The sequence below is a fragment of the Ascaphus truei genome, unplaced genomic scaffold (assembly GCF_040206685.1).
Source record: "Ascaphus truei isolate aAscTru1 unplaced genomic scaffold, aAscTru1.hap1 HAP1_SCAFFOLD_1254, whole genome shotgun sequence".
NCBI classification, from domain to species: Eukaryota; Metazoa; Chordata; class Amphibia; order Anura; family Ascaphidae; genus Ascaphus; species Ascaphus truei.
The window spans coordinates 53,178-73,459 of NW_027454127.1; the positions used below are offsets into that span (position 1 = coordinate 53,178).

The following is a 20,282-nucleotide window of genomic DNA, read 5'->3' on the forward strand; positions in this document are numbered from 1 at the left end:
AGAGATGCGTTCCAGTCATGTTTAGCACTCTGAATCTCTCTGCAGTCATTGGTTCAGCACATCATGGGTAGAGCATGGCTACAGATACAGCAAGCTATTATTATTTTACCGGCTGATCACCCATAATATTGCATTAAAACATAGAATATCACTTAATTTCCAAAAGATTCAGTGATGCTGATAATGCAGAATCTCACAACATTTCCCATCATAATGCCATAATGCACAAGTGGGAGAAATAATCCTTGCTATATCTGTACATTGTGTGACGTATTACCTCAATGACCAATGAGAGCAAGTACATCTTCTGTATAGAGCGGCTGTGTTATGATGCAGTTATTGATCATCATTGACATAATCACAAGAATCTTATGCAAAGGGAAATTGTCCGCAGCGAAGTGAGATTTCAGCCCCCAAACGTCTGTAATATTAATGCAATGTCTTACTTTTGTTGCAGTGAACACTGAAGAGACGGATCTACTACAACACTGTACAGGATGAGCATACGCTACAAGCAGCAAAATGATCTTGCAGTTGACAGTATGTTGTTCTGGTAATGTGCACAATTATTATTTATGGGCTACACACCACAGTGCTGGACATATTCTGTTAACTTCAACTCTACTCCTAACATGGAGATGTCTTCCTGGTGTTACTGATTCAGTACATCATATGCACAGTGTGGTTATGATATGATGGATTGATTTAATGAACCCACCAACCAATGATGACATCTGCATCATCTTCTGTAAAGTGCAGCTACAGCATGATATTATCAGCATTTGGTGCGGTATAATCAGAGGTATCTATGTGCTTTTGTGCCTGTTTTAAGTCCTCCAGCTTAACGCCCCTACACCTCCCACTACACAGGCATACTTACTTATGCATACACTGACATCTGGCATACCTACACACACCCAGGGCCACTTCCTTCCCCTGATGTCAGGGAGAGGATGGGCATGCAGAGTGCAGTAAGTCTCCACGTTACTCTGGCCAACAGTCTTGGCCTACCTCCAGCATCTGTCACCCACAACATCTGTTCCCTCCTTGTAAAGTGCTGAACTATCTCACCTGGGTCAGTGCTATAGCTGATCACAGTGCCCGATCAGGATGTCACTGTGACAGGCAGCAGTGCAGATTGACCGGTCAATCAATGCAGTGCCGCAACATATGCACTAAATGAGATTTCCGTGCCCCCAGTCAGGTTACTCCCTGGGCAGTGACCCTGCTCACACCCTCCCCTAGTTCCACCTCTGATCACAATTATCTCTCTTGGAGAGTGTAGCAAATTGGAGTTGGGGGAATCTCACCTCTGCCATGCATGGTCACAATCTGGGCACAGGACCCAAATAGTGGGCAATGTGGCACTTCTTACAGTAGAGAATAAGTAACTTTATTCTTTACTTGTGTATTAAGGACCTTATTTGCATTAAATTCAGTCCACATGGGACCAAGACTTTCTGGCTTACTGAACAAAGTGGAATTGTTTCGTAGAGGGTGGAGAATTGTATTTTATCTGAAATTACCCCCTCTGCACAAAATACAAACAATTATACCCATACAAGTACCTTGTGGAAGTTGTTGCCCTCTATCTTCCTGTGGTCTCTCCCTGTTTCTCACCGTGCCTCCTCCCATTTCCTTGCACCTGTGCGTCTCCGCATATATCCCTATACTCAGAGCCGGCTCCGGTCAGTGACATGGGATGCCCAAATATGAGCATACCCATATATGGGCATCCATGCCACTGACCGGAGCCCGCTCTGTTGCGGATATGGAGAGAGACTGGGTGATTTACATCCCCTTATAATTCATATGGTGCATAGTACCGGCACGTATTGTTTTACCGGTACTGTGTACCTTCTTACTTTCACACTGGTACAGTATGTGCTGCAGTGGGACTGAGAGGGATATATTGGTAACACATAGTCATTGGTGGGGGAATTCAATCCATTTTGAAAATAGTAATGAAATGTTTTTTACTTTTCTTTTTTTTCAGTAATGAAGAATGAAACATTTCTGTTAAAATTGAATTGGAGGTGAACTGGATTCATCATCAACTCTGCACCAGTGTGAATTGATGTTCTTTAATGTTCTGATAAGGTACATGCAACATCTCTTCCTCAACCCCTGCACCACTCTCTGCCTCTTGCCTCTCTCTCTCTCCACCTCCCTGCTAAGCGTATTAACCCATCTAATGTAATCCACATTCCATGTCTCACTTTACTCTTCACTTCTCACGTGCCCTCTGGAATGACTGCTCTCTGACTAACAAGGTCTATTTGTACATGACCTCTTCTGCTCTCATCCACCACCTCTCATTCCCCTCACCCCTGTCCTACTCGATACCTCAGCTTAATTGAACTCTCTCCTCTGACATCTACCCTTATCTCTAACCTCTCCTCACTTTCTGCTTAAACTAACTATCTTGTTAACTTTTACAATGCTATCATCTCCTCCTCCCTCCTCCTCCTTCCTCCTCCCTCCTCCATTATATATATACCCCTTCTAGGCTCTGACACACTCATCCCTCTAAGGCCATGATTATCATGGGCACATGCTTGGTCGTCCACAGTGCGTGCGAGCGATGCAGAGCCGCCTCGGACCTCAGTGCAGGGATTGCTGCATACCCCCAGCATCTGTCACCCACAAACAATACACACACTAATACTCCCCACAATACACACTATAATACCTCCTCAATACTAATCTCCCCAATAATATTATAGCTCCAAACACAATATACACAACACCCTTACACAAGATACACAATCTAGTACTCTCCTCTGCACCTCTACACACAATATAATACTCCCACACACACAATATACACACTACCCTCCTACCCCCATAAAATACAACCAATAATACACACACACTTTGTGGATGTTGGGACCAGCTCCCGGCATGCACCAGTGAAAGAGAGAGGCCCGCAGAAGCTCGGAAGAACTCCCTCCATCCGTGCCTTCCTCCGTTTCACATCTTCTCCCTGTCTCTCTCCCTCCCTTTCCTTGCATCTCCCTGCGTCTTTACGTATACCCAGTCAGTGACGGCTCTGGTCACGTGATGCCTTAATATGGGCTTATCCATATATGTTCATCCACGTCACTAATGTGATGCCCGCACTGTTGCGGAGCTGGTACTTACGACGGGCACTTATTGTTTTATCAGTACTGCGTACCTGACTCTACCGGCCTACTTTCAACACTAGTACAATATGTGCTTCACTACGAGTGAGTGGGGAATATTGGCATCACACAGTCACTGTTGAATATGCCATTCAATCCATTTTGAAAATAGTAATGCAATGTGGTTTTGTTTTGTTTGCTTTTTGCAGTAATGAAGAATGGAAAAGTTATATTAAAATTAAATTGGAGGGGGACTAGATTCAGCATTTCATCATGAACTCTGCACTTGTGAGAATTTAACTTCTTGAATACCCTGACAGGTACACGCAACATTAAGACTATAATCTGCTGTGCAAGCTTTCGTGCTATACCTCCCCCTCAGGTTTTGATTTATACATTTGCTCCCTCAATTCATGTCCTCTAATATTTGAAAGCTCTCTCCTAGCATTTTCTCTTTACCACAGAACGTCATCCCAATGTAACCTCTCTCTTGTTCTTTCTGCTTGCTGTTTCCTCACTCCTCTGTTAAACTTTTCTAATTTCTCTAACTTCCACACTCCTGCTTTTATCCACATGTTCTCCTCTTTCCTTCCCCTACCTTTGCATGTGTCTACACACTGCACCATTTGTACAGACCTCTATTGCAGCTATTTCTGCACTGCTCAATGAAAAGCACTCTTTAATATCCTATTCTCTGCGCCCCCTCTTTTGGCGCCTCCTCTCTCTGCGCCCCCTCTCTCTGCGCCTATCTGTCTCATTCTCTCTACGTCCCTCTCTCTCTACATAGAGCTATCTCTGTCTCTCTCTACACCTATCTCTGTGTCTCCTTCTATGTTTGCTGATGTGTGGGATATCTCTTATAATCTTGAACCTGCTCATATACACATCGGGCCTCCCTGCCTCTGCCTCCCTGCTAAGAGTGTTAACCTATCTAATGTAATCCACATTCCTTTCCTTACTTTTCTCTTCCCTTCTCCTATGCCATCTGGAATGTCCGTTCTCTGACTAACAAGGCTCTAGTTGTACATGACCTCTTCTGCTCTCATCATTCACAATCAGTCATTCCCCTCACCCCATCTTACCTGTCCCACTGATTTGCCTCTGCTTAATTAAACTCTCCTCTGACATCTACTCTAACCTCTCTGCTCTCTCTCTCTTTCCGCTTAAACTAACAATCTTATTAACTCTTACAATGCTATCCTCCTATCTATATGCCCCCTCTAGGCTCTGACACACTTGTCCCTCTAGCCCACACCCTTGGCTAAATTCCCAAACATGTTCATCACACTTCCACTCGCTGTTCTTAATGCCTATGAAGGAAATCACACAATTGATATTTGATTTTTCTACAGTAAAAATGTCTCCAGTCCTGTATAAAGCTGCTCTCTGGGGCCAAACCACACTACTTTTTTTTCACATTCATCAACACTCAAATTTAATTTACGCTGTCTTTTTTTCCCTGTATTTGACTCCCTCCACTAACCTTCTCCTCACACTTGCCATCCTTCCTTCACTTCTCCTCAAGCATTTGACTACTTCAGAGGCAAGGTGGATGCCACCCACAAGGAGATTCCTTCTGTCCCTTCCCCCTTCTCTCCTTCTACCTAATTCTCCTTCTGCATTTGACTCTTTTTCTTCTCTTACAGAGCTGGAAGCAAATCATCTTCTCTTCTCCCTCTACCACATGCCCTCTAGATCGTATCCCCTCACACCTTACTGCATCTCTTAGTCCCCACTCTCACCCACATCTTCAATTCCTCCCTATTCTCTGGCTCTTTACCCTCTTACTTTAAGCCTGTAGTGGTCACCCTTTTCTCAGAAACAACCTACACCCTATGTGCCTTACTAACTACCGCCCTGTATCCCTCCTGCTGTTTGTCTCCTAATTGCTAGAATGTCAACATTCTTAAATCACATTCCCTCCTGGATCCTTTACAACCTGCCTTTCGTACAGCTCGTTCTACAGACTGTGCTTAAAGCAAATTCCCAAGGTCACTTTTCCCTACTAATCCTACTTGATCTATCTGCTGCGTTTGATGCTCTCAATCACTCTCCTCCTTCATATTCTAAACTCTCTCTTGGTATCCGTAACACAGTTCTATCCTGGTTTTCATCATAACTTTCCTGTCACACATTCTCCATCTCTGTTGCTAACATGTCTTCGTCTTCTATTGATCTGTCTGTGGGTATACATCAGGGCTCTGTTCTGAGATCTCTCTTTCTCTCTACATACTATCATTTGGTGACCTCATCAACTCTTTGTGACAATCCTATAAATAACAAATACAAATATCAGGTCATGGGAATAAGTGATTTGGACATAAAAGTAACATTTCGGAAGTGTGGACAACTAATACATCTTGTAGATTGCCTTTACAGTGTGATGTCATTGATTCAGTAGATTGTGTGCAGACCAGGACTGCAGTACAGTGTCACTCACATGGATGACTTGCGTGGTAGAAGCTCAAGAACAAGGATGTCAAACTCCAGTCCTCGAGGGCCGCAAACAGGCCAGGTTTTCAGGATATCCCTACTGAAAACCTGGCCTGTTTGGGACCCTCGAGGACTGGAGTTTGACATGCATGCTCTAGAAGGAGCACAGCTGTGGGTGGGAGGTGGATTTGCTTTGCATCAAATGGTTTGGAGCAAGGTTTATTGTATGTATTATCATAATAACAATGCAATGCTTAACTTTTATTTCAGGAGGGATGACTGCAGAACAGAAGTGAATATTGAAGCCATGTGTTCCTTTTCTTGCAAAAGAGAAAATTTGAAGGACAGTTGAAGAGAAGGAAAATTACTACACAGAGACAGATAAGCAGTGTGTATATTTCTCATTTACCATTTAGTATTTGTCGTTTTATTGACTCCACACAATCCGGCTGCTACGGGTTTCACATTGAATATTTTCATCTCTACTCTACCCCTTCCTGTGATCTGAACCATGCAAGTTTTCGTTGATTCAATACATCATGAGTAGAGGGTGGCTACAGTATGAAGTAAAGACCCAAGGACCACATCTACTACCATTCATAACAAGAACATGTGCAGTAGCGCACAGCTGCAGTTCTATGTGATTGTTATGAAAGGTTGAGGTGGTTCAATTCTATGAATCTGGAGTGGGATGGATCCTGTTTGCATCATATGGTTTCATCTAGGCCAGTAGATTATATAACTCTCAGTACAGGTTACACATGGCATCAGTATTAGTGATTTAAAGAGGAGGAAAGCTTCAATGTGGAGAACAAAGCCAAGTAATGTTGAAGTTACTCCTTTTACCATTTACTTGGTCAGTCTGTACTGTCTACTCTCCACACAGCTGCTAAGGATCTTCCATTTTAAATACTTTCACCTCCTATTCTGCACTGCTTTGCTGCCCATTATTCAGAGATGCGTTCCAGTCATGTTTAGCACTCTGAATCTCTCTGCAGTCATTGGTTCAGCACATCATGGGTAGAGCATGGCTACAGATACAGCAAGCTATTATTATTTTACCGGCTGATCACCCATAATATTGCATTAAAACATAGAATATCACTTAATTTCCAAAAGATTCAGTGATGCTGATAATGCAGAATCTCACAACATTTCCCATCATAATGCCATAATGCACAAGTGGGAGAAATAATCCTTGCTATATCTGTACATTGTGTGACGTATTACCTCAATGACCAATGAGAGCAAGTACATCTTCTGTATAGAGCGGCTGTGTTATGATGCAGTTATTGATCATCATTGACATAATCACAAGAATCTTATGCAAAGGGAAATTGTCCGCAGCGAAGTGAGATTTCAGCCCCCAAACGTCTGTAATATTAATGCAATGTCTTACTTTTGTTGCAGTGAACACTGAAGAGACGGATCTACTACAACACTGTACAGGATGAGCATACGCTACAAGCAGCAAAATGATCTTGCAGTTGACAGTATGTTGTTCTGGTAATGTGCACAATTATTATTTATGGGCTACACACCACAGTGCTGGACATATTCTGTTAACTTCAACTCTACTCCTAACATGGAGATGTCTTCCTGGTGTTACTGATTCAGTACATCATATGCACAGTGTGGTTATGATATGATGGATTGATTTAATGAACCCACCAACCAATGATGACATCTGCATCATCTTCTGTAAAGTGCAGCTACAGCATGATATTATCAGCATTTGGTGCGGTATAATCAGAGGTATCTATGTGCTTTTGTGCCTGTTTTAAGTCCTCCAGCTTAACGCCCCTACACCTCCCACTACACAGGCATACTTACTTATGCATACACTGACATCTGGCATACCTACACACACCCCAGGGCCACTTCCTTCCCCTGATGTCAGGGAGAGGATGGGCATGCAGAGTGCAGTAAGTCTCCACGTTACTCTGGCCAACAGTCTTGGCCTACCTCCAGCATCTGTCACCCACAACATCTGTTCCCTCCTTGTAAAGTGCTGAACTATCTCACCTGGGTCAGTGCTATAGCTGATCACAGTGCCCGATCAGGATGTCACTGTGACAGGCAGCAGTGCAGATTGACCGGTCAATCAATGCAGTGCCGCAACATATGCACTAAATGAGATTTCCGTGCCCCCAGTCAGGTTACTCCCTGGGCAGTGACCCTGCTCACACCCTCCCCTAGTTCCACCTCTGATCACAATTATCTCTCTTGGAGAGTGTAGCAAATTGGAGTTGGGGGAATCTCACCTCTGCCATGCATGGTCACAATCTGGGCACAGGACCCAAATAGTGGGCAATGTGGCACTTCTTACAGTAGAGAATAAGTAACTTTATTCTTTACTTGTGTATTAAGGACCTTATTTGCATTAAATTCAGTCCACATGGGACCAAGACTTTCTGGCTTACTGAACAAAGTGGAATTGTTTCGTAGAGGGTGGAGAATTGTATTTTATCTGAAATTACCCCCTCTGCACAAAATACAAACAATTATACCCATACAAGTACCTTGTGGAAGTTGTTGCCCTCTATCTTCCTGTGGTCTCTCCCTGTTTCTCACCGTGCCTCCTCCCATTTCCTTGCACCTGTGCGTCTCCGCATATATCCCTATACTCAGAGCCGGCTCCGGTCAGTGACATGGGATGCCCAAATATGAGCATACCCATATATGGGCATCCATGCCACTGACCGGAGCCCGCTCTGTTGCGGATATGGAGAGAGACTGGGAGATTTACATCCCCTTATAATTCATATGGTGCATAGTACCGGCACGTATTGTTTTACCGGTACTGTGTACCTTCTTACTTTCACACTGGTACAGTATGTGCTGCAGTGGGACTGAGAGGGATATATTGGTAACACATAGTCATTGGTGGGGGAATTCAATCCATTTTGAAAATAGTAATGCATTGTTTTTTAATTTTTTTTTGCAGTAATGAAGAATGAAAAAGTTCTGTTAAAATTGAATTGGACGTGAACTGGATTCAGCATTTCATCATCAACTCTGCACCAGTGTGAATTGACGTTCTTTAATGTTCTGACAAGGTACATGCAACATCTCTTCCTCTACCCCTACACCACCCTCTGCCTCTTGCCTCTCTCTCCACCTCCCTGCTAAGCGTATTAACCCATCTAATGTAATCCACATTCCTTGTCTCACTTTACTCTTCCCTTCTCACGTGCCCTCTGGAATGTCTGCTCTACGACTAACATGGTCTATTTGTACATGACCTCTTCTGCTCTCATCATCCACCACTTCTCATTCCCCTCACCCCTGTCCTACTCGATACCTCAGCTTAATTGAACTCTCTCCTCTGACATCTACCCTTATCTCTAACCTCTCCTCACTTTCTGCTTAAACTAGCTATCTTGTTAACTCTTACAATGCTATCATCTCCTCCTCCCTCCTCCTCCATCATCTATATGCCCCTTCTAGGCTCTGACACACTCATCCCTCTAAGGCCGTGATTATCATGGGCACACGCTTGGTTGTCCACAGTGCGTGCGAGCGATGCAGGGCCTCCCCGTCGCCTCGGACCTCAGTGCAGGGATTGCTGGAGCGACAGGCATGCGCTAACTTTGCCATCTGTTGCGTGCTTACTATAGACGCAGCCTAACCCATGCATTGGTTTAATTCACAAGCACGCTCTCATCACACTTCATCACATCACACTGCTGCTCTTAACACCTATGGAGGAAATCTCACAGTCTGATTTTCTACACTAAACCTTTGTCCTGTTCTGTAAAACTCTGCTCCTTTTTTTAAGGTCAAACACTACTTTTTCCTCACTCATCAACACTCCAATTTCATTCACACTGTCTTCTATGTATTTGAGTCCCACCACTGACTTTCTCCTCCCACTTAACATCCATCCTTTATTTCTCCTCAAGCCTTTGCTCACTTGAGGCAAGGTGGATGCCATCCACAAGTAGATTCGTTCTCTCCCTTCCCCCTCTCTCTTTTTCTATCTAGATCTCATTGCACTCTTGACTCCTTTTCTCCTGTCACAAAGCTGGAACCTGATCTTCTCTTCTCCCTCTACCACATGCCCTCTCAATCCTATATTCTCACTCTCACCCACATCTTCAATTCCTCCATATCCTTTGGCTCTTTCAACTCTTCCTTTTAAGCATGCAGTGGTCACCCCTATTCTCAAAAATAACCTTGACCTTGTGTGAATTTCTAACTATCGCCCTGTATCCGTCCTACCATTTGCCTCCTAATTGCTAGAACGTCTTGTGATCTCCCGTTTGATCAACATTCTTAAATCACATGCTCCTCTGGGCCCTTCACAATCTGCCTTTCCCAATGTAACCAATTATGTACATAAAGAAAATTCCCAAGGTCCATTTTACTTACTAATCCTGCTTGATCTCTCTTCTGCTTTTGATACTGTCAATCACTCTTCTCATTCATATTCTAAACTCTTTCTTCGTATCCGCAGCAAACTTATATCCTGGTTTTCATCATACTTCTCCATCACACATTCTCCATCTCTGTTGCTAACGTGTCTTTGTCTCCTGTTGTTTTGTCTGTTGGTATACCTCAGGACTCTGTTCTGGGACCTCTCTCACTACATACTATCACTAGTTGACCTTATCAACTATTTTGGCCCTTGATATCATCTCTATGCAGATGATACACACACCTATCCACCCTACCGTCACTCCTGCAATTTAGTTCCTAGTTTCGGGTCGCCTCCTGGCTATATCCTCCATGGATGACACTCTTCTGCCTTAAACCTAATGTCTAAAACTGAGCTCCTCATATTTCCCCCTAAATCTGGCCTAATATCACCTTTCTCCATCGCAGTAAACAGTACTACCATCATCCTGTCATGAAAGCACATTGCCTAGGAGTAACATTTGACTCTTCCCTTTCCATCTTCATTCACGACACTGGCTAAAGTTTGTCGATTCTTTCTCTGTAATATTTCCAAGATTTGCCCTTTTCTCTGTCAATCTACTGCTAAAACGCCAATGCATGCCCTTATCGTATGGGTTAACATACTGCTAACAGGGCTCCCTGCTTCACAACTTTCTCATTTGCAATCTATCCAAAACTCTGCTGCTTGAATAATTTCCCTTTCTCCCACAACAGTATCTGCTCATCTCCTCCTCCTCCTTAAATCCCTCTCCTTGCTTCCCATCAAGTTTCAGATCACCTACAAAGTTCTCCTCCTTACCTTTTTGTTAAGGTTCTCTATTAGTGGTGTACCGAGTACCCGGCGTTACCCGACACATTTCCAGCTACCCGGACATTACTCGAAACCGGCCACTGAGAAGTGGACTTGGCCGGGTAATACCCGGCGTCGGGTAATGTCAGGGCAGCTGGAAATAATCTTTTATACTTACCTTTCCTAAGACATCTAGGATCAGCAGCAGCAGTCCTCTGATGTTGGCAGCATCAGAGGTGTCTTCACCTGGCGGGGGGAGCTGCAGGAATCACTTCCACAGCACCGAAGCAGGTAAGCTGTGTCTGTGAGCCTGCAGCTCCCCCGCCGGCTGAAGACACCACAGATGCTGCCACCGTCACAGGACTGCTGCTGATCCTAGATGTCACCGCCACCCGGAAGGTAAGTGCCAAACCGTGTACCCGACCGGGTAGAACCTTTCATTTTGGCCGGGTACCCGTTACCCATTTTTTTATAGTTGAGGACCCAGTCCAACACTATTCTCTATTCATCTGCTCCTTCCTACATATCATCTTTGGTCTCGTTATGCCCTTCCTCGTCTCCTAAGCTCTACTAATAGCTGTCTCCATTATACTTCTTACACCTCTACTGCGCACTCGCTCTCTTGCCTGAAACCCTTTCCCATCAATTTACCTGTGAAACTCACACACACTCAGTATATGCCAACATACCCTCTTCCACCCACATTTAAGATCAACCTTAAAATTCACAACTTAAATGAAGCATTTCAATAGCTTTTACTCGTTGCTACTGTCACTCATTCAGTCACTAACTATTGTTCCCAAGAAGTGCTTTATACTACAAGTACCCACCATTAAGGACAAGCATTGTCATCTACTGCACTTGTTCCCCCACCTGTTGTCTCTCTGTAAGTCTCCTTACATTTCTCTTAGATTGTAAACTACCCAGGACAGGGATTTACTTTCCTATTGTCTGTTTTTGTTTGTTGAACTTATTGTATAATAATTTCCTGTACTTTTTGGTCTCTCTTGTAAAGCGCTGAGTACACAATGGGTGGTATATAAATAGAGATATATGCAGAGTCTAGAGACAAGGCACACGTGTATAGGTAGCTACAGTTTATCCGGGACCGTATGCATCCTTGAAGTGCCTGTCCCAGTTATTTTCTATTGATTGCAATGTAGGAGTGTCTGTCCTGTCTTATTTTTTTTATTATTATTATTATTATTATATATACAAAGATATATACAAAGATTGTTTCCTGTCGTTAGCATGACATTGTGTGACACAGTGTGATGTCATTGATTCAGTAGATTGTGTGCAGACCGGGACTGCAGTACAGTTTCACTGACATGAATAACTTGTGTGGTAGAAGCTCTAGAAGGAGCACAGCTGTGGGAGGGAGGTGGATTTGCTTTGTATCACATGGTTTGGAGCAAGGTTCATTGTATGTATCGTCAATAATAATTATAATAATAATAATGCAATGCTTAACTTTTTTATTTCAAGAGGAAAGACTGCAGAACAGAAGTGAATATTGAAGCCATGTGTTCATTTTCTTGCAAAATAGAAAATTGAAGGACAGTTGAAGAGGAGGAAAATGACTACACAGAGACAGATAAGCAATGTGTATATTTCTCATTTAGTATTTGTCGTTTTATTGACTCCAAAAAATCCGGCTGCTAAGGGTTTCGCATTGGACATATTCACCTCTACTCCACCCCTTCCTGTGATCTGTACCATGCAGATTTTTGTTGATTCAATACATCATGAATAGAGTGTGGCTACAGTATGAAGTACTGACCCAAGGACCACATCTACTACCATTCATAACAAGAACATGTGCAGTAGCGCACTGCTGCAGTTCTATGTTATTGCTATGAAAGGTTGAGGTGGTGCAATCATATGAATCTTGAGTGGGAGGGATCCTGTTTGCATCATTTAATTTGATCTAGGCCAGTAGAGTATATAACTCTCAGTACAGGTTACATATGGCATCAGTATTAGTGATTTAAAGAACAGAAAAACAGGAGTGGAGAACAAAACCAAGTAATGTTGAAGTTACTACTTTTTACTATTTACTTGGTCAGTCTGTACTGTCTACTCCCCACACAGCTGCTAAGGGTTTCCATTTGAGATACATTCACCTTCTACTCTGCACTACTGTGCTACCCTCTATTCAGAGATGAGTTCAAGTCATGTTTACCACTCTAAATCGCTCTGCAGTCATTGATTCAGCACATCATGGGTAGAGCATGGCTATAGATACAGCAAGCTTTATTTTACCCTAATATTGCATTAAAAAATAGAATATCACTCAGTTTCCTACAGATTTACTGATGCTGATAATGCAGAATCTCACCCTCCCATCATAATACACCAGAGGAAGAAATAATCCTTGCTATATATGTACATTGTGTGACATATTGCCTCCATGACCATTGATGGCAAATACATATTCTGTATAGAGCAGCTGTGTTATGATGTAGTTGTTATTGATCATCATTGAGATATAATCACAAGAATCTTATGCAAAGGGAAACTGTCATTAGCATAGTGGGATTTCAGCCCCCAAACTTCTGTAATATTAATGCAATGTCTTACTTTTATTGCAGTGAACACCGAAGAGACGGATCTACTACAACACTGCACAGGACAAGAGTATACACTACAAGCAGCAAAATGATCATGCAGTTGACAATATGTTGTTCTGGTAATGTGCACAATTATTATGTATGGGCTCCACACCACAGTGCTGGACATATTTTGTTAACTTCAACACTACCCCTACCATGGAGATGTCTTCCTGTGATTGGTGTTACTGATTCAGTACATCATATGCATAGTGTGGCTATTATATGATGGATTGATTTAATGAACCCACCAAACACTGATGACATCTGTATCATCTTCTGTAAAGTGCATCTACAGCAGGATATTATCAGCATTTGGGGTGATATAATCAGAGGCATCTATGTGCTTTTGTGCTGGGTAAAGTCCTCCAGCTGAACCGCCCCCCGCCCCCCACCCCCCTACACCTCCTGCCACACAGGCAAACTTACTTACACACACAGCACACTTACTTATGCACACTGACACTTGGCATACCTACACACACACACCCCACAGCCACTGGCATGCATGCAGAGTCCTGGGCATGCAGGATGGGCATGCAGAGTACAGAATATCTCCACCTTGCTCTGGCCCGTACTCTTGGCCTACCCCCAGCATCTGTCACCCACAACCTCTGTTCCCTCCCTGTAAATTGCTGCACTAACACACCTTGGTCAGCGCTGCAACCGATCACAGCACCGGATCATGTCACTGTGATAGGAAGCAGTGCTAATTGACCGGTCAATCAATGCCACGTGGCAACATACGCACCAAAAGAGATTTCCATGCCCCCTGACAGGCTACTCCCTGGGCAGTGACCCTGCTCATCTTCCACCTCTGATCACAATATTCTCTCTTGGAGAGTGTAGCAAATTGGAGTTGGGGGAATTTCACCTCTGCAGTGCATGTAGAGTCCTGTATGCAGAGTACAGAAAGTCTCCACCTTAGTCTGGCCCGTACTCTTGGCCTACCCACAGCATCTGTCACCCACAAATAATACATATACTAATACTCCCCACAATACACACTTTAATACCTCCTCAATAATAATCTCCCCAATAATATTATAGTCTTAAACACAATATACACAATACCCCCTAACACAAGATACCCAATCTAACACTCTCCTCTGCACCTCAACATAATATACACACTATAATACCCTACACACAATATAATACTCCCACACACACACAATATACACACTATCCTCCTACCGCCATAAAACACAACCAATAATACACACACACTTTGTGGATGTTGGGACCAGCTCCTTGCATGCACCAGTGAAAGAGAGAGGCCTGCCATCCGTGCCTCCCTCCGTTTCCCATCTTCTCCCTGTCTCTCTCCCTCCCTTTCTTTGCATCTCCCTGCATCTTTGCGTATACCCAGTCAGTGACGGCTCCGGTCACGTGATGCCTTAATATGGGCTTATCCATATATCTGTTGCAGAGATGGAGAGAGACCTGGAGATTTTACATTTCCTTATAATTCATATTGGTACTTAGTACGGGCACTTATTGTTTTATCAGTACTGGGTACCTGACCGTACTGGCCTACGAGTGAGAAGGCAATATTGGCATCACACAGTTACTGTTGAATATGTCATTCAATCCATTTTGAAAATAGTAATGCAATGTGGTTTTGTTTTGTTTGCTTTTTGCAGTAATGATGAATGAAAAAGTTATATTAAAATTAAATTGGAGGGGAACTGGATTCAGCATTTCTTCATGAACTCTGCACTTGTGAGCATTGACCTTCTTGAGTGCCCTGACAGGTACACGCAACTTTAAGACTATAATCTTCATCAACTGCTGTGCAAGCTTTCGTGCTATACCTCCCCCTCCGGTTTTGATTTATACATTTGCTCTCTCAATTCATGTCCTCTAATATCTGGAGGCTCTCTCCTAGCATTTCTCTCTACCACAGCACGTCATCCCAATGTAACCTCTCTCTTGTTCTTTCTGTTTACTGTTTGCTCACTCCTCTGTAAAACTTTTCTAATTTCTCTAACTTCCACACTCCTGCTTTTATCCACATGTTCTATACACTTTCCTTCCCCTACCTTTGCATGTGTCTACACAAAGCACCATTTGTACAGACCTCTATTGCAGCTATTTCTGCACTGCTCAATGAAATGCACTCCTGCACATCCTATTCTCTTCCACCTTCCCTCATTCTCTACGCCCCCCTCTCAAAGCCCCCTCTCTCTATGTCTCCTCTCTCTACGCCTATCTGTCTCATTCTCTTGACGCCCTTCTCTCTCTACATATCCCTATCTCTGTCTCTCTCTACACCTATCTCTGTGTCTCCTTCTATGCTCGCTGATGTTGGGGGATATCTCTTATAATCTTGGACCGGCTCATATACACATCAGGCCTCCCTACTAAGAGTGTTAACCTATCTAATGTAATCCACATTCCTTTCCTTACTTTTCTCTTCCCTTCTCCTGTGCCCTCTGGAATGTCCACTCTTACTAACAAGGCTCTAGTTGTACATAACCTCTTCTGCTCTCATCAGTCACAATCAGTCATTCCCCTCACCGCATCTTACCTGTCCCACTGATTTGCCTCTGCTTAATTAAACTCTCCTCTGACATCTACTCTAACCTCTCTTCTCTCTTCTCTCTCTTTCTTTCTGCTTAAACTAACAATCTTATTAACTCTTACAATGCTATCCTCCTATCTATATGCCCCCTATAGGCTCTGACACACTCATCCCTCTAACCCACACCTTTGGCTAAATTCCCAAACACACTCATCACACTTCCACTCGCTGTTCTTAATACCTACGGAGGAAATCTCACACTTTGTTTGATTTTTCTACAGTAAAAATGTCTCCTGTCCTGTATAAAGCTGCTCTCTAGGGCTAAATACACTACTTTTTTCCACACTCATCAACACTCAAATTTAATTTACGCTGTTTTTTTTCTCTGTATTTGACTCCCTCCACTGACCTTCTCCTCCCACTTGCCATCCTTCCTTCACTTCTCCTCAAGCATTTGACTACTTCAGAGGCAAGGTGGATGCCACCCAAAAGGAGATTCCTTCTGTCCCTTCCCCCTTCTCTCCTTCTTCCCAAATCTCCTTCTGCACTTGACTCCTTTTCTTCTCTTACAGAGCTGGAAGCTAATCATCTTCTATTCTCCCTCTACCACATGCCCTCTAGATCGTATCCCCTCACACCTTACTGCATCTCTTAGTCCCCACTCTCACCCACATCTTCAATTTCTCCCTATTCTCTGGATTTTTGCCCTCTTACTTTAAGCCTGTAGCGGTCACCCTTTTGTCAGAAACAAACTACACCCTATGTGCCTTACTAACTACCGCTCTGTATCCCTCATGCTGTTTGCCTTCTAATTGCTAGTGTCAACATTCTTAAATCACATGCCCTCCTGGATCCTTTACAACCTGCCTTTCGTACAGCACGTTCTACAGACTGTGCTTAAAGCTAATTCCCAAGGTTTTTCCCTACTAATCCTACTTGATCTATCGGCTGCGTTTGATGCTCTCAATCACTCTCCTCCTTCATATTCTAAACTCTCTCTTGGTATCAGTAACAAAGTTCTATCCTGGTTTTCATCATAACTTTCCTGTCACACATTCTCCATCTCTGTTGCTAACATGTCTTCGTCTTCTATTGATCTGTCTGTGGGTATACATCAGGGCTCTGTTCTGAGATCTCTCTTTCTCTCTACATACTATCATTTGGTGACTTCATCAATGCTTTTGGCCTTAGATATAATCTCTATGCGGATGATACACACACAAATCTATCCACCCCTGTTCTCACTCCTGCAATCCAGTCCCTACTCTTGGGTTGTCTCCTGGCTATATGCTCATGGATGGCACTCCACTGCCTTAAACTTAATGTCTAACACTGGGCTCATATTATCCCCTTTCTCCATCACAGTAAACAGTACTACCATCTATCTTGTCATCAAACATGTTGCATAGGAGTAACATTTGGCTCTTCAATTCCATCTCCATTCACATGCACGGCTATGGGTAAAATGTGTTGCCTCTTTCTCTGTAATATTGCCAAGATCTTCCCTTTCCCCTCTCAACCTACTGCTAAAACTCCAATGTATACTGTTATCCTATAGGTTATTTTAACATACTACTAACAGGCCTCCATGCTTCACAACTTTCTCCTATGCAAAACTCTGCTGCTTGAATTATCTCACTTTCTCCCACAACAGTCTCTGCTCATCTCCTTAAATCCCTGTCCTGGCATCCCATCAAGTTTTTGTATCACCTACAAAGTTCTCCTCCTTACCTTTTTGTTAAGGCTCTCCATTAATCTGCTCCTTCTTGCATATCATCTTTGATCTCTCGTTATGCCCTTGCTTGTCTCTTGCACTATAACCATAACTGTCTCCTGTAAACTTCTTTCACCTCTACTGTTCTCTCACTTGCCTGAAACCATTTTCCATCACTGCACCGTACATGTGAAACTTCCTCACACTCAGTATATGCCAACATAACCTCTTCCACCCACATGTAAGACCAATCTTAAAATTCACGACTTAAATCAAGCATTTAAAAAACTTTGACTCGTGGCTACTGTCCCACACCCACAGTCACTGCTAACAACTATTGTTCCCAAGATGTGCTTTCTACTAATTGTACCCACCATTAAGGACAAGCATTGTCATCTACTGCACTTCTTCCCCCAACTGCTGCCTCTCTTTAAGTCTTCTAACATTTCTATTAGATTGTAAAGTTCCCAGGGCAAGGATTTACTTTCCTATAATCTGTTTTTATTTTTCGCACTTATTTTTTAATTATTTTTCCCCTCTCCCCTAATGATATACATATAGGTTTTCCTGTCATTTGCATGACAGAGTTATTATGGTTAACTATTGCATCATGTAGACTGCCTTTTCAGTGTGATGTAATTGATTCAGTACTTTGTGTGCAGACTGTGACTGCAGTACAGTGTCACGAACATTAATGACTTGTGTGGTAGAAGCTCTAGAAGGAACACAGCTATGGGAGGGAGGTGGATTTACTTTGGATCACATGGTTTGGCGCAAGGTTCATTGTATGTATGATCATAACCATGCAATGCTTAACTTTTATTTCAGGAGGGAAGAACAGTGAATATTGAAGCCATGTGTTTCTTTTCTGTCAGAAGAGAAATTTTGAAAGACAGTTGAAGAGGAGGAAAATGACTACACAGAGACAGATAAGCAATGTGTATATTTCTCATTTAGTATTTGTCGTTTTGTTGACTCCACACAATCCAGCTGCTAAGGGTTTCGCATTGGACATATTCCCCTCTACTCTACCCTTCCTGTGATCTGTACCATGCAGGTTTTTGTTGATTCAATACATCATGAGTAGAGTGTGGCTGCTGTATGAAGTATTGACCCAAGGACCACATCTACTACCATTCATAACAAGAACATGTGCAGTAGCGCACTGCTGTAGTTCTATGTGTTTTATTAAAGGTTGAAGTGGTGCAATCATATGAATCTGGAGTGGGATGAATCCTGTTTGCATCATATGGTTTCATCTAGGCCAGTAGAGTATATCTCTCAGTACAGGTTACACATGGCATCAGTAGTAGTGATTTAAAGAACAGAAAAAACAAGAGAAACTTCAATGTTGATAACAAAGCCAAGTAATGTTGAAGATACTCCTTTAACTATTTATTTGATCAGTCTGTACTGTCTACTCCCCACACAGCTACTAAGTCTTCCATTTGAGATACATTCACCTCCTACTCTGCACTGCTGTTCTGTCCTCTATTCAGAGATGAGTTCCAGTCATGTTTACCACTCTGAATCACTCTGCAGTCATTGATTCAGCACATCATGGGTAGAGCATGGCTACAGATACAGTAAGCTTTATTTTACCGGCTGATCATCCATAATATTGCATTAAAACATAGAATATTACTCAGTTTCCAAAAGATTCAGTGATGCTAATAATGCAGAATCTTACAACACATCCCATCATAATGCACCAGAGGAAGAAATAATCCTTGCTACACTACCGACACGTTTTATTGAAGCACGGCTAGCACCGCAAGCCGGGGGATGCCCCGGCGTGCTAGCCGCACTCCCTCAGCGTGCCGCGCATCACCGATGCACGGTCACGCGTCATCGGGTGCCTGCGCCCCCTGCACGCGCGTCCAGGGCTCCCCGAGGGAGCACTGGTGTCCCGCGATGTGGGGGACAGCGGCAGGGGGTTCCGGGGGGACCCGACGGACCCGGCAGCGGAAGGGAGAAAGCCCCGATCGGAGGGCGCTCCTCCGCTGCTTCGGCGTGCGCCCGGCACCCTCCGGCGCGCGCCAGGTTACTGCTGCGGCCAAGAACGGGCAAATGCTCGAATAAACTCGGCCGCAGCAGTATATCTGTACATTGTGTGACGTTTGGCCTCCATGACCATTGATAGCAAATACATATTTTGTATTGAGCGGCTGTGTTATGATGTAGTTGTTATTGATCATCATTGAGATATAATCACAAGAATCTTATGCAAAGGGAAAATGTCTGCAGCATAGTGGGATTTCAGCTCCCAAACTTCTGTAATATTAATGCAATGTCTTACTTTTATTGCAGTGAACACTGAAGAGACGGATCTACGACAACACTGCACAGGACAAGAGCAAACACTACAAGCAGCAAAATGATCTTGCAGTTGCAAGTATGTTCTGTAATGTGCACAATTATTATTTATGGGCTACACACCACAGTGCTGGACATATTCTGTTAACTTCTACCCCTACCATGGAGATGTCTTCCTGTGATTGATTCAGTACATCATATGCACAGTGTGGCTATGATATGATGGATGGATTTAATGAACCCACCACCCACTGACATCTGCATCATCTTCTGTAAAGTGCAGCAGGATATTATCAGCATTTGGGGTGGTATAATCTGGGGCATCTATGTGCTTTTGTGCCTGGATAAGTTCCTCCAGCTGAAC

General features: G+C 43.3%; 2 long non-coding RNA genes across 2 annotated transcripts; both read left to right on the forward strand.

The window, feature by feature from the left end:
* The first annotated feature begins 463 nt into the window (after positions 1-463).
* Positions 464-6,035, forward strand: LOC142475495 (uncharacterized). Its single transcript, XR_012790976.1, has 4 exons — positions 464-553; positions 1,997-2,100; positions 3,335-3,445; positions 5,829-6,035. It is a non-coding gene; the product is annotated as an uncharacterized LOC142475495 (long non-coding RNA).
* A 939-nt stretch (positions 6,036-6,974) lies between these two features.
* On the forward strand, positions 6,975-20,036 carry LOC142475496 (uncharacterized). The gene is made up of 7 exons (XR_012790977.1): positions 6,975-7,064; positions 8,506-8,617; positions 12,238-12,357; positions 13,344-13,441; positions 15,008-15,118; positions 18,431-18,540; positions 19,913-20,036. It is a non-coding gene; the product is annotated as an uncharacterized LOC142475496 (long non-coding RNA).
* The last annotated feature ends 246 nt before the right edge of the window (positions 20,037-20,282 follow it).